This window comes from Phascolarctos cinereus, unplaced genomic scaffold (assembly GCF_003287225.1).
Source record: "Phascolarctos cinereus isolate Bilbo 61053 unplaced genomic scaffold, phaCin_HiC Scaffold_2;HRSCAF=192, whole genome shotgun sequence".
Lineage (NCBI taxonomy): Eukaryota > Metazoa > Chordata > Mammalia > Diprotodontia > Phascolarctidae > Phascolarctos > Phascolarctos cinereus.
Genome location: NW_027555625.1, coordinates 339088205 through 339104137, shown reverse-complemented (window position 1 = coordinate 339104137; position 15933 = coordinate 339088205). Strand labels below are relative to the sequence as shown.

Below are 15933 nucleotides of genomic sequence, written 5' to 3'. Positions count from 1 at the left end.
CTGACTGTTCTGCTCAGAAAGCCACCAACAGTGATCCCATCTCTGCGGCATAATGAATGGGACACGATTTGGTTATTTAGTATTCCACTGTTGCCTCATTTGGGTCACAGTTCTCACAGTCGGATCAGCTTCTCATAGCTGGACCGCTAAAACTGGACTAAAGTCCTCCACAGCCCCAGAGTAGCTGGAGGTCACAGCTGGAGTCTCAATTTTAGAAAGGTGGTCTTTATGGTGCATCCTGTCAGCGTGGTTGTAGTCACAATGGGATCAGTTTGATACCTGAGACAGGCTTTTGCCAATTCAGACCCACTGACAGTACACAAAGGGGAGCATCACCTGTTTTGATGCCTATATATAGGCACCTAAAATTTACTAGCCTGTGATGGCAGGGTTAAAGGTGATGTCAGGTGAGAGGTGTCCTCAAGCTAGCTTTACAGCCTTGTGAGAGCGGATTGTTACATTTCCAAGGTGATCATTTATACTTTGAAAATCAGCAAATTGCAAATCTGACCTTGGTTGTTTTGTTAATTGTCCAGACTTAAGAAAGTGTTGGAGAAAATGCTAATAATGCAGATTAAGCTTAACAGTATGTCATAAGTACTTTTTTGTTGTTCTTCTTCCAGGTTAAACATTTACTGGCACACAACTGCTAAGATGAACACAGTATTTCCCTATCTCCTCCCTGAAAGGCAATGGATGAGGAACTTTCTCACTGTCAAGCTTCCTTGCCCCATCTTTACGCTTCTGCGATTGGCCTACCGTGCCATCTGGGTTCTATTGAGAGCATCCACCACAATCAGAAACTGTTCCTTCAAAATAAGAGGCCCAAGTGGTAGATATGTCAAGCATCCATCCTCCATCCCCAAGGTATGTGGAGGCACAGAGAATACTGGAGGAATTGTGAATACTGGCTGGTGAGAGGAGAAGAAATGTAGAGGCCTTCTTGCATCAGTACAGTAGCAATGTGTTTCAGTCCCACTGCCATAACCTCTCCCATTAATAGGTTATTTCTAAGGTCTATGCACCCCAGCCCATTGTCCTAAGTAAAAGTTTTGGGTGTTTGGGAGCACTTGGTAGTGTTGGAGTAGGTCCAGTCAGTATCCTTTATGGAGTGGTTTTTGCCAGGCAAAGGGTCAAAGATTGATATCACTGATGTTAAAGATTGCTTGCTAAATCATACGCATGTATGTATTGCCAGCTATCATTTGAGGGTGTATGTGGGAGTAAGCCCTCTTACACAACATACCCACTTAGTAACCCATTCATTTTTTCAGAAAGGCTAACTAATTGTGAATAATAATGGCTATGTAAGTAGGATTTCTTGGCTATTTAAGTGGCACCCTCTATATAACTATATCTTTGGTAAGATACTACATGTTTGTCAGTGCTGCTTTCTAATTGGTCAGGGCCATTGGGTAAATGGCTAGTATCTATGCAGAAGATAGATGTGAGATAAGACAAACTACTGGGATAGAACCGAGATGGCAGAGTAAAGGCAAGGAATTGCTTGAGCTTTCCCTAATTCCCCTCCAAACAACATTAAAACAACACCTCAAATTTAATTCTAGAGTGGCAGAACCAACAAAAGGACGAGGTGAAACAATTTTCCAGCCCAAAACAACTTAGAAGGTCAGCAAGAAAAGGCTGTCTTACTGGGGTGAGAGGAGAGTACAGTCCAGTGCAGGTTGCTGGCTGAGCCCCAGCAAACCAGCAACAGACCTTGGGGGTGACTGAATCAGAAGCTGAAGTAGCTGCTTCCAGAACTCTCAGTCCACAGATGGTAAGGGAGTTGGAAAACTGGTCAGAAGATTAGAGATCCTTTGTAAAGATCCTCTGCTGGCACTGGGTGAAGGACTCTGTTGCATTGTCCATACGTGGTTCTGAGTTGCAGTTCCAGGGTAAGGAGGAGGAAGAAAGACTAGGGACCCTGGTCGCAGTTCCAGGATGGAAAAGAGTGCCTGTGGTTGCTCACAGACCAGGGCACAGGCCAGGAGAGCATTGATCCTCTTAGCTCATACCACCTTGGAAGAAATGAAACTTACAGATCCCCAGAACAAGCTCTGAACACAGGAGCACAAAAAACCTGAAGCTTGGGACAGTGCCCCCTCCACCCTGGGAGCAAAGTTCAACTTTAACATAAAGTTGAAAGTCAAGAAAAGGGCTGGAAAAATGAGTAAATGTTAAAAAAAAAAAAGAACCTGACAAAGTTGTTATGGTGACAGGGAAGATCAAAACACAAACTCAGAAGAAGACAATGAGATCAAAGCAACCACACACAAAGCCTCAAAGAAAAATGTGAATTGATCTCAGGCTCTGGAAGTGCTCAAAAAGGATTTTAAAATTCAAATAAGAGAGGCAGAGGAAAAATTGGGACAAGAAATGAAAGTGACACAAGAAAGAGTCAATAGGTTGATAAAGAAGGCACAAAGAAATACTGAAGAAAACAACACCTTAAAAAACAGAATAAGCCAAATGTTAAAGGAGACACAAAAATCCACTGAAGAGAAGAATTCCTTAAAAAACAGAATTGGTCAAATGGAAAAAGAGGTACAAAAATTCACTGAAGAAAAGAACGCCTTAAAAAGTAGAATAGGCCAAATGAAAAAGGAGGCACAAAAACTCACTGAAGAAAATAATTTCTTAAAAATTAGAACTGGTATAGTAGAAGGTAATGACTCCATGAGACATCAAGAACAATAAAACAAAATCAAAAGACTATAACATTCAGGGAGATTGAGTTATGTAGTTATGTAATTAACTTGTCAAATCTGAGCAGAACCTTCCTATATCAGATATACATCAGATGCCTTTTTTGTAATAGCCACTTCCACTCATTTTTTCATATGAGCAATGTTTCACCATATTCTTTTTGTGTTCCACAGTACCAGGCAGTCCCTATTGGCATGCCCAGTCATAAGAACCTCTCATCTCCAGGTGTCCATTATGTGGATTAGTTCCACAAGGCTAGATTACAAACTATACCTACAAAAAGCATGCTACCCACAAGCATGTGCAATCCCACACAAGCATGTTCAATCCCACATGAGCATGTGCAATCCCACTAGGCCCATGAAACACTGATTTTTTTGCTTGTGTTGTAGGTTCTTTTAGGGTCTAAATAGAGGACCTGACCTACTGGTCCATGAAAAACAATTGCAAGGAATTATATCTATAGAGTTAGTTCTTGTACTTCTCCCAGAATTTCAAGCCCACACCCCCAAGAATACCAATGACACTTTGATTTTCTCAAATTATTTCATTATAGTTCAGAGCTTATAAAGCTTTGAAAATCTATATCCCAACTCCCACTCCCACTGATGAGCGTTACATCCAAGAACAAGGCTACATCTTCTCTTTAAGTTTTTAGGGATACTCTTGACCAGCGTATGCTAATGCCATCAACTCTAGCCCTGACTGGCATGTTTGCCCCCAAGGTCATCAGTTGAGAATCCTTTAGTCAGCCAGCTTTAAGCAGATTTTAGAGAAAAATAAGATGAAACAGTAAGAACAATAGGTACAAAACGTTCTCCTAAAAGTCTGTGGCAGAGTTTCCCGCAAATATATACAGCGTCCAAGGTAAAATGGGCCAAACTTACAGGGCATACATAACAAGGGGTAAAAGCTTCTGGTTTCTGGAAATCCTTTTCTCTCCTTCATGGATGTGCTCAAGAAGTTTCCCTGAGGCATGGTGTGTTTTCTTTTCTGGGCTCATTGTGGGGCTAGGAAACTATATTTATTCTTTTCTTGGCTCCCAATGCAGACACTGCCATCAGACAATCCAGGGATGCTGCTAAGATACTTATGGGAAGATGAGAAATCCAACAGTTTCTAGGACTCTTTGAAACCTAACCTATTTCACCCCATTTCTTCATCTGTCAAATGGAGATAATAATAGCACCTACCTCCAAGGGTTATTGTGAGCCTGATTCAAGCTTCAACCATTTAGGGACTCTTACATATCTCCATGAACAAAGAAATCTGGTCCTATGCTTCATTGTTTGACAAGACTGGTCATATTCTTGCAGCATTTATTACTATTCTGCTGTAGCTCTTGCAGTCCTGGCCAGCCCTTTGTCTAAATAATATACTACGTTAAGACCAGTCGATATTTAAAAACAGAATAAGTCTACATACACTAAACAAGCCATGAACTGGCAACATGGGAGAAAGACCACACTTGTCACGTGTATGCCAGTTGGATCAAATTTGTCATTTATATGTCGTTTGGGAAATTCTTGTATAGAGTGAATAAGTATTTTAACTTAGGGTGGCCAGCTCCATTTTGTCTTAAGGCTCTATTTTGTGACTAAGTAATTGTTATATACACTGGTTTTTGTTTTGTTTTGTCTTCCTGTAATAAAATGATCACTTGTATATAGTTTGATAGGGGCTGCTAGGTAGCAAAGTAGATAAGAGTGCTGGGCCTGAAGTCAGGAAGACTCATCTTCCTGAGTTCAAATCCAGCCTCAGACACTTACTAGCTATGTGACCCTGGGCAAGTCACTTAACCCTGTTTGCCTCAGTTTCCTCACCTGTAAAATGAGCTGGAGCAGGAAATGGCAAACTGCTCCAGTATCTTTTCCAAGACAACCCCAAATGGGGCCACAAAGAGTCAGACAAGACTGAACACAACAATAACAACAAATAGTTTGATAGTGCTATCTGTGTCTCAGATTTGGTAAGCGATGACTAATGATATGTGAACCCCCTCTCTTCCCTAAATCTAGCAGACAACTGATAAAACCTTTTTTGATTCTGAGTCAGTCAATAAACATTGATTTAGTACCTACTATGGGCCAGGCATTGTTCCAAATACTGGGATTACAAAGAAAGACATAAGGCAGTCCCTGCCCTTTACAGTCTAAGAAGAGAGGAGGGTGGAGAGAATAACACATAAAAAGAAGCTGAAAAGGGAAGAGGAGGGTGATATATCCACCATGGAGTCGTAATGAAGTATTGCTACTGGGGTGGGAAATGATCTGAGGAGTGAGTTACAGAGTTGACTTTATCATGCAGGATGAGGAGTTTCTGGAGTTCGTGAGATCCCGAGAGCAGCTGGGTGGGAAATGATAAGGTGAATGTCCTCTGGGCCCTCTTTATACAGAGGATCTGAGCAAACCTCTCAGACGCCCACCCTCTCCAACTAAGAGGCAGAAGGAGGCCCCAGGGCAGGAGGTGCTGAGGAGGTGAGAGGTTTAGAGTTGCCTTCATCTCGTAGAATGATTAGTTTCTGAATATCATGAAGTCCAGGAGTGGGACTAGTGGGAAATAATTGATAGTTCCTTTCATCATACTCTTAGGTAATCAATCACCAATCAGAATATAGTTTATAAAAGCCTTTAGACAGAACCATAAAAACCCACCAGAGGATGGTCGTCAGTCTGTTCCTGACTCAAGACCAGGACAGATTTCTGCATTGATCCCGCTTGGAAATTAGAACATTCCACATTCACTTAACCTCAGAGGGAGACACACATGAAATGGGCAAGTAGGGGATCTTTTCCTAAGCACCAATATGAGACCCGCTTACTGAGACACTTAGAGGTTCATGGAATTCCCAGGAGCTGGGAATGGTTAAGCTAGTGTTCACCCACCAGGACCACTAGACTCAGGTTTGGAATGCCAGTGCTAAGGAAGAGAATAAGGAAGAAGTCCCTGTCACAAGATCAAGGGATTGGCCAGTCTCTCTTGTTTTTTGAGCACATCTGCTCCTTTCCCCAGTGGAGTCACAAACAGTCCAGTTAGTGTGAAACTGGCTTAGTCTCAAACCAGAAGGTGGCTTATGTTATAAGCCATGGCTTAGGCAACACACAAGGAAACTATGGACATAGGCAAGGACAGAAACATGCACAAATACCTCCTGGTGTCTGACAGATTTGGCTTTTTAATACGGTCAGATTCCACAAGCTGCAATGAAGAACAAGCAAGATGGGGCAGGTCTACTCAGAAAAGCCTTTGCGATTTCAAAAGATCCTTTTACCTCTATTTAGTTGATGCCAAAGTTTTTTGAAAGGGGGTGATCCAGGGCTATGTTAGCTTCTATCAGGTATTGGAATCTGAGTCTCAAGACACCATTTAACTGTAGAAGAAAAACTGTATTCTGTGTTTTAGCCAAAGTCTATCAAAAACAGTTTATTAATATGTAAGCATTTCCTAGCTGCAGAGAAGAGGCCCAAATGGGCGGAGATCCATCAGAAAAATGCAATTTTCTCTCCCCCAGGCAATTTCCAATTAAATTTTGTAATAATCCTAAAGCAAAAGACAAAATTCCACAGCAAAGTAAAATAAGGTACATAACTTATTCAAGTTTAGGGCTTTTAAACTTACTGAACAGAATGATAATAATATTAATGCTTGCATACCTTGGGAGAGGATGTCTTCCTGAAACCAGTCCTTCCTTAATAACTCCACGTTCAGTCTGGTCACAGATGAACAAAGAAATGCCTCTGTTAACTGAATGAAGCAAAGGTTTTACCACTCTTAGTTTGGTCAACATAAGACAAAGTCTCAGTTTGAAGGAATCAAGATCCCTCCCTGAAATTTGTTGTCTTCTGTTCAGAGAAAAATAAGTACCTCTTTGATTCAAGTAACACCACAGAGTTCAGACTAGGATGCTACCATGTTATTATGATTCCTTAATATCTACAATACAACTGTGGCCTCAGTACTGTATGCTTCTATACTATGTTGACAGGTTTTGCTTAACTGCTTTTTTAAAAATTACAAATGATAATTCAGGATATATCAGGAAATAATTTGGTATAAGAACATCAGGCATCAATAAATCATTTTTAAATAAATGATTTAAATAATGATTTTAAATGATTTAAATTTAAAAATTAAATTTAAAAATTATTTTAAATTATTTAAATAAATCATTTTTGAAAAGAATAAATAATTAAATGTAAATAAGCAAACAAATAAAAATATGGGCTTTTGTTAGGGGTGCGCTGATAATAAATGTTTAACAACCAGCTCTGATGGGAAGCAGTGAATATTTGCATAACATACTTTTAAATTTAATCTACATTACTAACATTTTCTCCTTCACTTTCTTAGGACTAGACAGCCAATAAAACAATAAATCAAACCCTGATTTATAATATTTGCCAATTTCCAAAGTTTAAATGTTCACACTGAAAATGTAACAATTGGCTCTAGGGAGTTGGTATGAGCTGGTGCCCACACACACCTTTTGTTGCAAGTCTATTGGAGTCATTGACCATGTTGTGATGGGAAGCACATTGAATATGGAGTCAGGAGGACTGAATTTGGATGCTTGTTTTGCCAGCCAGTGAGTGGGCAAGTCAGGTCCTATTGTAGTCCTTCTTCTCCTCATCTATAAAATAAGCCTGGACTACTGCAAAAACCTTCCAACTTACATCCTTGCCTCAAGTATCTCCCAACTAGAATCCATCCTCCATTCAGCCTCCAAAGTGGTTTTTCCAAAAGCATAGGTTTGACCATGTCACCCCCTCTTCAATTAGCTACCCCTGGCTCCCTATTACCTCCAGGATCCAACTTAATCTCTTTTGTTATTTAAAGCCCTTCATAACATGGTCCTTTCCCACCTTTCCAAGCTTCTCCTCTATGTGCTCTCTGATTGTGTGCTACACTGGCCTCATTATATTTCTTACACATGACCATCCATCTCCCATCTCCGTGTCTTTGCCCTGACCCTTGTGCCCCACATATGGAATGTTCAATCACCTCTCTGCCCCTTAGCTTCCCTCACTTCCTTCAAGACAGCTCAAATACCACCTACGCCATGAGTTTGCAGCTGCTGTGATGCTTTGTCTTCAAGTCTCTTCCGTCTATTCTGCATATATCTTGTATCTACCTAGTAGTTCAGTTGTCATCTCTCCCATTAGCAGTTTGAGGGCAGGGATGGTGTCACTGACTTCCTTTGTATCCCTGATGGTTAGCACAGAGCCAAGCATAGAAAAGTACTTTAATAATGCTTGTTGACTTAAAATATCTTGATACCCTGGTAATGTTCTCAGGAAACAAACTCTAAACAAGTGGGCCACGTTCAAGTACATAGTGTAATAATGACAATGATAATTATAACGTAAAATGAGGACTTTGTGTGAATCCGCCAGGGTAGTTGTGAAGGTCTTTCAGGAAACCTGATCACTTAGGGTCTGCAAGACCATTGACTGGGTCAGCACCCCATCCAGTAGGATAAAATTGCTCCTATGATTCTGAGTGCTAATAAAAACTGTCATGATGAATAATTTGACAAAGAGTACAGCAGAGAAAGTGGTGCTGCTTTGTGTTCTAGCACCTCAAGAAAAAGATATTTTGGAAAAAAATCAGAAATACCAATAACCCACCTGTGAGAAATGCTTTGGGACACATGGAATTGATCACTAGAGCAGGGAAACCCTGAGTGGGCATAACATGGAGTAAAGAAACAAATACTTTCATTATTCACCAAAACTCCAGTGCAGGTTTGCTTTTATATCAATTAACAAGCACTTACTATGTGCTAGGCAAAAGCACTGGGGACACAAAGAAAGGAAGAAACTGCCAAATAGTCCCTGTTTTCAAGGAGCTTACATGCAAATGGTTGAGTCAGCATGCAAATAAATTGGCACAATACATATAAAGAAGAAGGAAGGTAGACTTCCCATTAGAGGAGACTATTCAAATGCTAGAGGGACCAGGAAGGATTCCTGGTACATTTAGAAAGTTTTTAAAGAAACCAGGGTTATCAAGAGAAGGAAATGAGGAGGAAGAACATGCCAGGCATGGGGGATAGCCAGGTGACCTTATGCAATGAATAGCAGGTAAGCTTATACTGCTAGATCTTGTAGACTGTGAAGAGGAGTAAAGGGTGAACCCAAAGATCCAAACATAGGGGCAAGAACTCATTATTTGGCAAAAATTGCTGGGCAAACTGGAAAGCAGTTTGGCAGAAGTTTGTTGTTGTTTGTCCTTTATTGTCTAAGAGGACCAGTGATGTCTTGACTTGGGCATGAATTGGATTTAAGTGAGGCAGAGTTGCACAAAGTCATCAGCCCCACCCTCTCTTCACAAGTCCTCGAAGTTCAGCGGCAAGACAAAGTCAAGACAACTTCAGTAGCCCCGGATAGAGTGGATGACCTCGGTGTCTTCCACTGCAGAAATGAGACATAGACCAATATCACATGCCACATACCAAAATAATCTAAATGATCTAGACATAAAGAGCCATATGAAAAGCAAATTAGGGGGGTGTGGAAAAATGTACCTGTCAGACCTATGGATAAAGGAAGAGTTTATGACCAAACAAGAGATAGAGAAGATCACAGGAAGTAAAATGGACAATCTTGATTACATTAAATTAAAGATTTTGCACAAACAAAATCAATGCAGCCAAAATTAGAAGGAAACTGAGAAATGGGAGGAAAAATTTACAGCAAGTTTCTCTAATGAAGGCCTCATTTCTCAATTATATAATGAATGGAGTCAAATTTATAAAAATAAGAGCCATTCCCCAAGTGATTAGTGGTCAAAGAATATAAACAGGCAGTTTTCAAAAAAAGAAATCAAACCTATCTATAGTCACATAAAAATGCTCTAAATCACTATTAATTAGAAAAATTAAAATAATTCTGAGGCACCACCTCATACCTATCAGATTGGCTAACATGACAGAAAAGGAAATGACAAATGCTAGAGGGGTTGTGGAAAACTAATGCACTATTGGTGGAGATGTGAACTGGTCTAACCATTCTGGAAAACAATATAGAACTATACCCAAAAGGCTATAAAACTGTGTATACCTTTGACCCAATAATACCACTAGTTCTATATCCCAAAGAGATCAGAGAAAAGGGAAAAGGACCTATATTTACAAACTATTTATGGCACCTCTTTTTGTGGTGGCAAAGAATTAGAAATTGAGGGGGTACCCATCAGTTGGGAGAATGGCTGAACAAGTTATGATACATGATTGTAATGGAATACTATTGCTATAAGAAATGATGAGCAAGATGGTTTCACAAAAACCTGGGGAAACTTATATGAAATGATGCAAAATGAAGTGAGCAGAACCAGAAGAACATTGTACATAGTAACAACAAAATTGTAACAATGATCAACTGCGAAAGACTTAGCTACTCTGATCAAGACAAATCCAAGACAATTCCAAATGATCCATGATGGAATCTTCACTGGTGAACTCTGAGTGCAGATTGAAGCCTCTTTTATGCGAGATAATTTATTCTATTCTTCCTCTCCCTTTCCCCTTCTCCTAGTGCATCCCTTTTTCTCATGCTTTATTTTTTTGAAATCATCTCATCATAATTATCTTCCACAACTGTGCCCTCTGTCTATGTATTCTCCTAATTGCCCTAATAATGATAAAATTCCTAGGAAGTGCAATTAATGTCTTCCCATATAGGAATGTAAACATTTTAACTTTTTTAATTCTCTCGTGATTTCCCTTTCCTGTTTACCTTTTTATGCTTCTCTTGCTCTTGTATTTGAAAGTCAAATTTTCTATTCAGCTCTTTTTTTTTAAAATCAGAAATGCTTGAGAGTCCTCTATTTCATTAATTATCCATTTTTCCCCCCAGAAGGATTATACTCTGTTTTGCTGAATAGGTTATTCTTGGTTGTAATCTTAGCTCCTTTGCCTTCTGGAATATCATATTCCAAGCCTTCCATTTCTTTAACATGGAAGCTGCTAAATTTTATGTGATCCTGATTGTGGCTTCATGATATTTGAATTATTTCTTTCTGGCTACTTGCGATATTTTCTCCTTGCCCTGAGAGATCCAGAATTTGGCTATAATATTCCTGGGAGTTTTCATTTTGGTATTCTTTCAGGAGGTAATAGGTAGATTCTTTCAATTTCTATTTTACTCTCTGGATCTAAGCTATTAGGGCAGTTTTCCTTGATAATTTCTAAGAAGATGATGTCTAGGCTCTTTTTTTGATTATGGCTTTCAGGTAGTACAATAATTCTTAACTTATTGCTCCTCAATCTATTTTCCAGGTCAGTCATTTTTTTTTCAATAAAATAACTTACATTTTCTTCTATTTTTCTCATTCTTCTGATTGTGTTTTATTGTCTCTTGTTGTTTTATGGATCCATTAGCTTCCATTTCACTGATTCTAATTTGTAAGGAATTATTTTCTTCAATTAGTTTTTGTGCCTCTTTTTCCATTTTGCAATTCTGCTATTTAAGGCATTCTACTCTTTGGTGTTTTTTTGTGCCTCTTACCAAGCTGTTAACTCTCTTTTCACAATTTTCTTGCATCACTTTAATTTCTTTTCCAAATTTTTCCTCTACTTCTCTTACTTGATTTTTAAAATCCTTTTTGAGCTCTTCCAGGATTTCTTGTTGGGTTTGTATCCAATTCATATTTTTCTTTGAGGTTTTACTTGTAGTGCTTCAGCATCATTGTCTTCTTCTGGATTTGTGTCTTAATTTTCCTTGTCACCATAATAACTTTTTATGGTCAGGTTCTTTTTGTTGTTGTTTTTGCTCATATTTTTAGTCTATTTCTTGACTTTTAACTTTATGTTAAAATTAGGCTCTGCTCCCAGGATGGAGGGGCCACTGTCCCAAGGTTCAGGCCTTTCTTGCTGCTGTTTTCAGAGCTAGGTCTGGAGGTCTGGAGGTTTTTTGGTGCTTCCAAGGTGGTATGATCTAAGGAGAGGTATGGTCATTGCTCTCCTGGTCTGTGCTCTTATCTTTACCCAGGAAGGGATCTTGTTGTCCTGTAGCCCTGTTCCTGGAATAGTTATCAGGTTCCCCCACTCTCCTATAGCTGCAATTGCTAATGGTGCTATCTATGTTGGAATTGAGACCAGGGTCTTAGTCCCCTGTGAACAACTACAAGCACTTCTCCCCATCTTGGAACCACAAAGTGGTCCCCTGCTCCCCTGCACTGCAAGTGCTCCTTTTGGCTGTGGGACTGTGACCCAGAACTGAATATGGGCAATGCAACAGAGTCCTGAAACCAGCATTAGCAAAGGGTCTCCTGTAATCTTCATCTGACTAGTTGTCAGATTGCCTGCCCCAGTCTGTGGGCTGAGGACTCCTGAAGAGCTGTTGCAGCAAATGCAGCTGCCCACAAGGCATGGCCTTTGCTGCCTACAGAGCTCCAGGGCCTGCCTGAGGGGCCCACTGGGATAGACCTTTCCTGCTGACCTCCTAATTTGTCTCAGGCTGGAAAATCATTTCACCTGACCTGTTTGATGAGGTTTAGGGGTGCTGGGAACCCAAAATCACAACATGCAGACCCTGCCTGAAAGAATTCGACCCAAGCCTTCTTTCAGCCAAAGACAAGGTTTATTAGAACATCTTTCATATTGGGCAGACTCTTAAGGAGTCTGAATGTTAGTGAGCTATTAGCTGGATTTTAAGAATCTAAGCACCTTAATGGAGACAAGATGGACCTTATATACAGAAAGACTGTGGGAGGGATCTAGAAGTGGCCAAGTAGTTTGGGGTGACTGGAGGAGGGATCTAAGGAAGATCTGAATGGGAGTGGCCAGTAAACTGGGGTGAACAGAACACCTGTTCTGAACCACATGGCCAAGGGAGAATGGAGCCAGCTAGGATTAAGGGTGGGAAATGGCTAGGGGCCATAGGGAGGTAAGACAATGGAGGAGAGATTGGGCATAGCCACAATGAAAGGTCGGTTGATGGGATTATAGCCTCAGGCAGATGTCAGAGATTTGGCCATGTGGGAAAATACAGGGTTTTTCCCAGATCCCAACTCCATCACTTTTGTTGGTTCTGGTGCTCCAGAATTCAATTTGAGTTACTATTTTAGAGTTGTTTAGAGGGAAATTTGGGAGAGCTTGACTGAGTGCTTCTCTACTCCACCATCTTAGCTCCTCTTGACATCATTAAAATTGCTAATTATATATTTTTTCCCCTCATATCCTCTCAGCTGGAAAATTTACTGCCCTATATGTATATTCTCAAACTCTAGCTCAGCTGAATGCCTGGAATAAAGCACTCAGGCATTTCTAGCTCTTTCTGTAAAGGCAAAAACCTGACTAAGACCAGTAAAAAACCTCCCCTCTGGTTCTTCAATCTGGTTCCCTCAAAGTCATGGCTCTGAAGCCTCTCATTTTACCAGCAGGGGATTCTCAGGAGCCAAGATTTTTATAACAAAAAGCAGAAATACTCCCAGCTAGCCAAATGCCCTCAGGCTTTGTCTTTTTCTTGGACTTCTCTCTTCCTTGTCAAGTGACTTGGATTCCAATGTTAGAGACTTGACCCTAGTTTAGGGGAATATAACTCCCCACTTTAATCTCTGGAGGCAAACCTATAAACCCGGTAATATTTATTTGCCCAATAATTATCAAATAGAAGTGATATTCTGGGTTTCTATTTTTTGAACTCTTAAGTTTCTTCTTCCATGTAAATGAGTGGGTGGAGAAAAAGCACAGAGACAAGCTAAGCCCAGGGGGCAAAGTGATGGTCTCCTCTGCTAGTCAAACCACATTCCTGGCCTCTTCATATTCAGGTACTGCCAGTTCTAAACCCCAGAGGAGTCTTGAGGCACACCCTTAAGTCGGCTTTTAATTAAAAATTAAAATCATAGCTGAATGCTATACTACTTTCTTTAAACCAAACCATCGTGAATAACTATCATGCAATTGTGAATTGCTTCTTGTTAAAGCCCATTAGTGAAGCTGCTAAAATGATTTCAGTTTAAAACATTAAAAAAAAAAAAAGGAAAACCAAAAAAACCTAACTCTGATTTTGCTGGTAGAGGAAACTCCCTTTACCAATGCAAATAAGCACTTGCTCTGCAACTTAGAATTTTAGAGAGTTGCCTCACCTTCAGTCAGATAAACCAGCAATTCCTGATGTGGTATGTTGGCCTGAGACTGTATAGCTTTGGCTTCGGTAAAATCTTGGACGTTTTATTTCATTATAGGTTCACATACATTTCCATGCAAAATTACTGAGGTGATGTAAGTTTAGTGCTCCACCACTGATTTGACAACTGAAACATGGTCCATGGATTATAGAATCATATCACAGGACCTGACCTCAGAGGTCATTAATCATTTTTTTATACTGAAAGGATAATAATATAATAAATAATTGATAAATATAATATGTAAATAACAACAAATATAAACATAAGTAACAATAAATAATGAAAATGAATAAATTAATACATATAAGTGTTTAACATTTCATTGATATAGCAAGAACAAGTAAAGAAATGGTAGGAGAGGGCTAAAATGTATTCTACTCTTAAAATTCCTGATAATTAAGGGTGATGGTTGTATACCTCAAGATAATCATTACAACATTTAAAATAATTCAATATTTATTCTGATTCTATTCCACTGGGTTTTTTTTCCCCAAGGAAAAAGTGATGGTTTAGGTAGGTTATATTAAAGTATAGCTAATTTGCTGATAAACCACATTAATTCCCACACCATCATTGGTCTAAGAGAAAATGGAAACAAATTATCTTATGATTAAACCTATTCCCCAAATAAACATGAATACACATAAGCTGTTTAGGAAATAGAAGAAATATTGAGCTTTAGAAGGGATCTTAGAGGTCCATCTAGTCCAACCTTACACATTATACAGGAATCTGCTTGACAGAGAATATCCTTGACAGAAACTCTGGCCTCTGACTTGCTTTTAGTATGATCCTATTTGACCATAACTGTCTATAATTCCATCTCTCTCTGTGCCTCATCCTGCTTCCTGAATCTAGCTTCAGACAATCACAAGCTGAGTGATCCTGGACCTCACTTTACCTCTAACTGCCTACATTTTCTCAGTTGTAAAATGGGGATAATAATAGCACCTACCTCATAGGATTGCTAGGTTCTCAGTGGATAGATTTCAAGGTCTAGAGTCAGGAAGACCTGAGTTCAAATCCATCCTGAGACACTTAGTAGCTGTGCAACCCTGGACAAGCTACTTAACCTCTATCTGCCTTAGTTTTCTCAACTGTAAAATAGGGATAATATTAACACCTACTTCACTTTCCTCAACGGTAAAATGGGATAATAATTGTAAGGAATAAATGAGATATTTGTAAAGCATTTACCACAGTGTCCATCATTATAGCCTGTTCCTTTCTCCCATCCTCAACAATTATTTGCCCTCACTGAGGCCTGCAATCCCTCCACTTCTGAGTATTTCTCAGGCTGTAGCCCCTCTCTGACTTCACTTTCCTCCCTTTATAAGCTGAACCCTACAGTTGTCCAACCTACACTTTCTTCTGTTCTTGAATCCCTCATTCCTTTGTCATTGTTTGCCAAAGCTAAACACTGGGTTACTTCCACCATCCCCATCTCCTTTGTTTTTACTCTGGAAGAAATCATATCATTGTGCATTATAAATTTATGTTGTCCAATTTCAGCTGGGCAAGGCAATCCTGTGATTGCACTCTCACAGATTCCCCAATGTCACTCTCCCACAGAAGCTATCCCAGATTTTCACTTCTCTCCTCAAGCATCCCACATACTCCCATTTCCTTCTTTCTCTCAGCTGAGGAGCTTGCCAATTATTTTACTAAGAAAATGGAGGCCATTAAACACGAGCTTCCTGTTTCCCCTTCTCTTCATCTCAAAACCTTGTGATATCATCCCCCACTCTCTCCTACTCTCCTCCAATCTCTAACCAAATGTTTGTCTCATTCTGTACCTTGGGTCCATCATTTCTCTATCAGGGGCTTGCTCTAATCATTGGTTCTGTAGAGCTGTGGTTGGTGATTGCAATGATCAAAATTCTTAAGTCTTTCAAAGTTGTTTTTCTTTATAATTTTGTTATTACCGGATAAATTATTTTCTTGGTTAGGCTCACTTCACTCTTCATCAATTCACACAAATTTCCCTAGGTTTCTCTAAAGTCATCCCTTCCTTTATTTCTTATGCATAATAGTATGCCTTTATAATCATATTACATAGAGTGTTTTGTCAACTCCCAATAGATGGGTACC

At 39.6% G+C, this 15933-nt stretch overlaps 1 long non-coding RNA gene across 1 annotated transcript; it reads left to right on the top strand.

The window, feature by feature from the left end:
- Positions 1-524: 524 nt before the first annotated feature.
- On the top strand, positions 525-4789 carry LOC144455942 (uncharacterized). The gene is made up of 2 exons (XR_013484823.1): positions 525-867; positions 1569-4789. It is a non-coding gene; the product is annotated as an uncharacterized LOC144455942 (long non-coding RNA).
- Positions 4790-15933: the final 11144 nt, after the last annotated feature.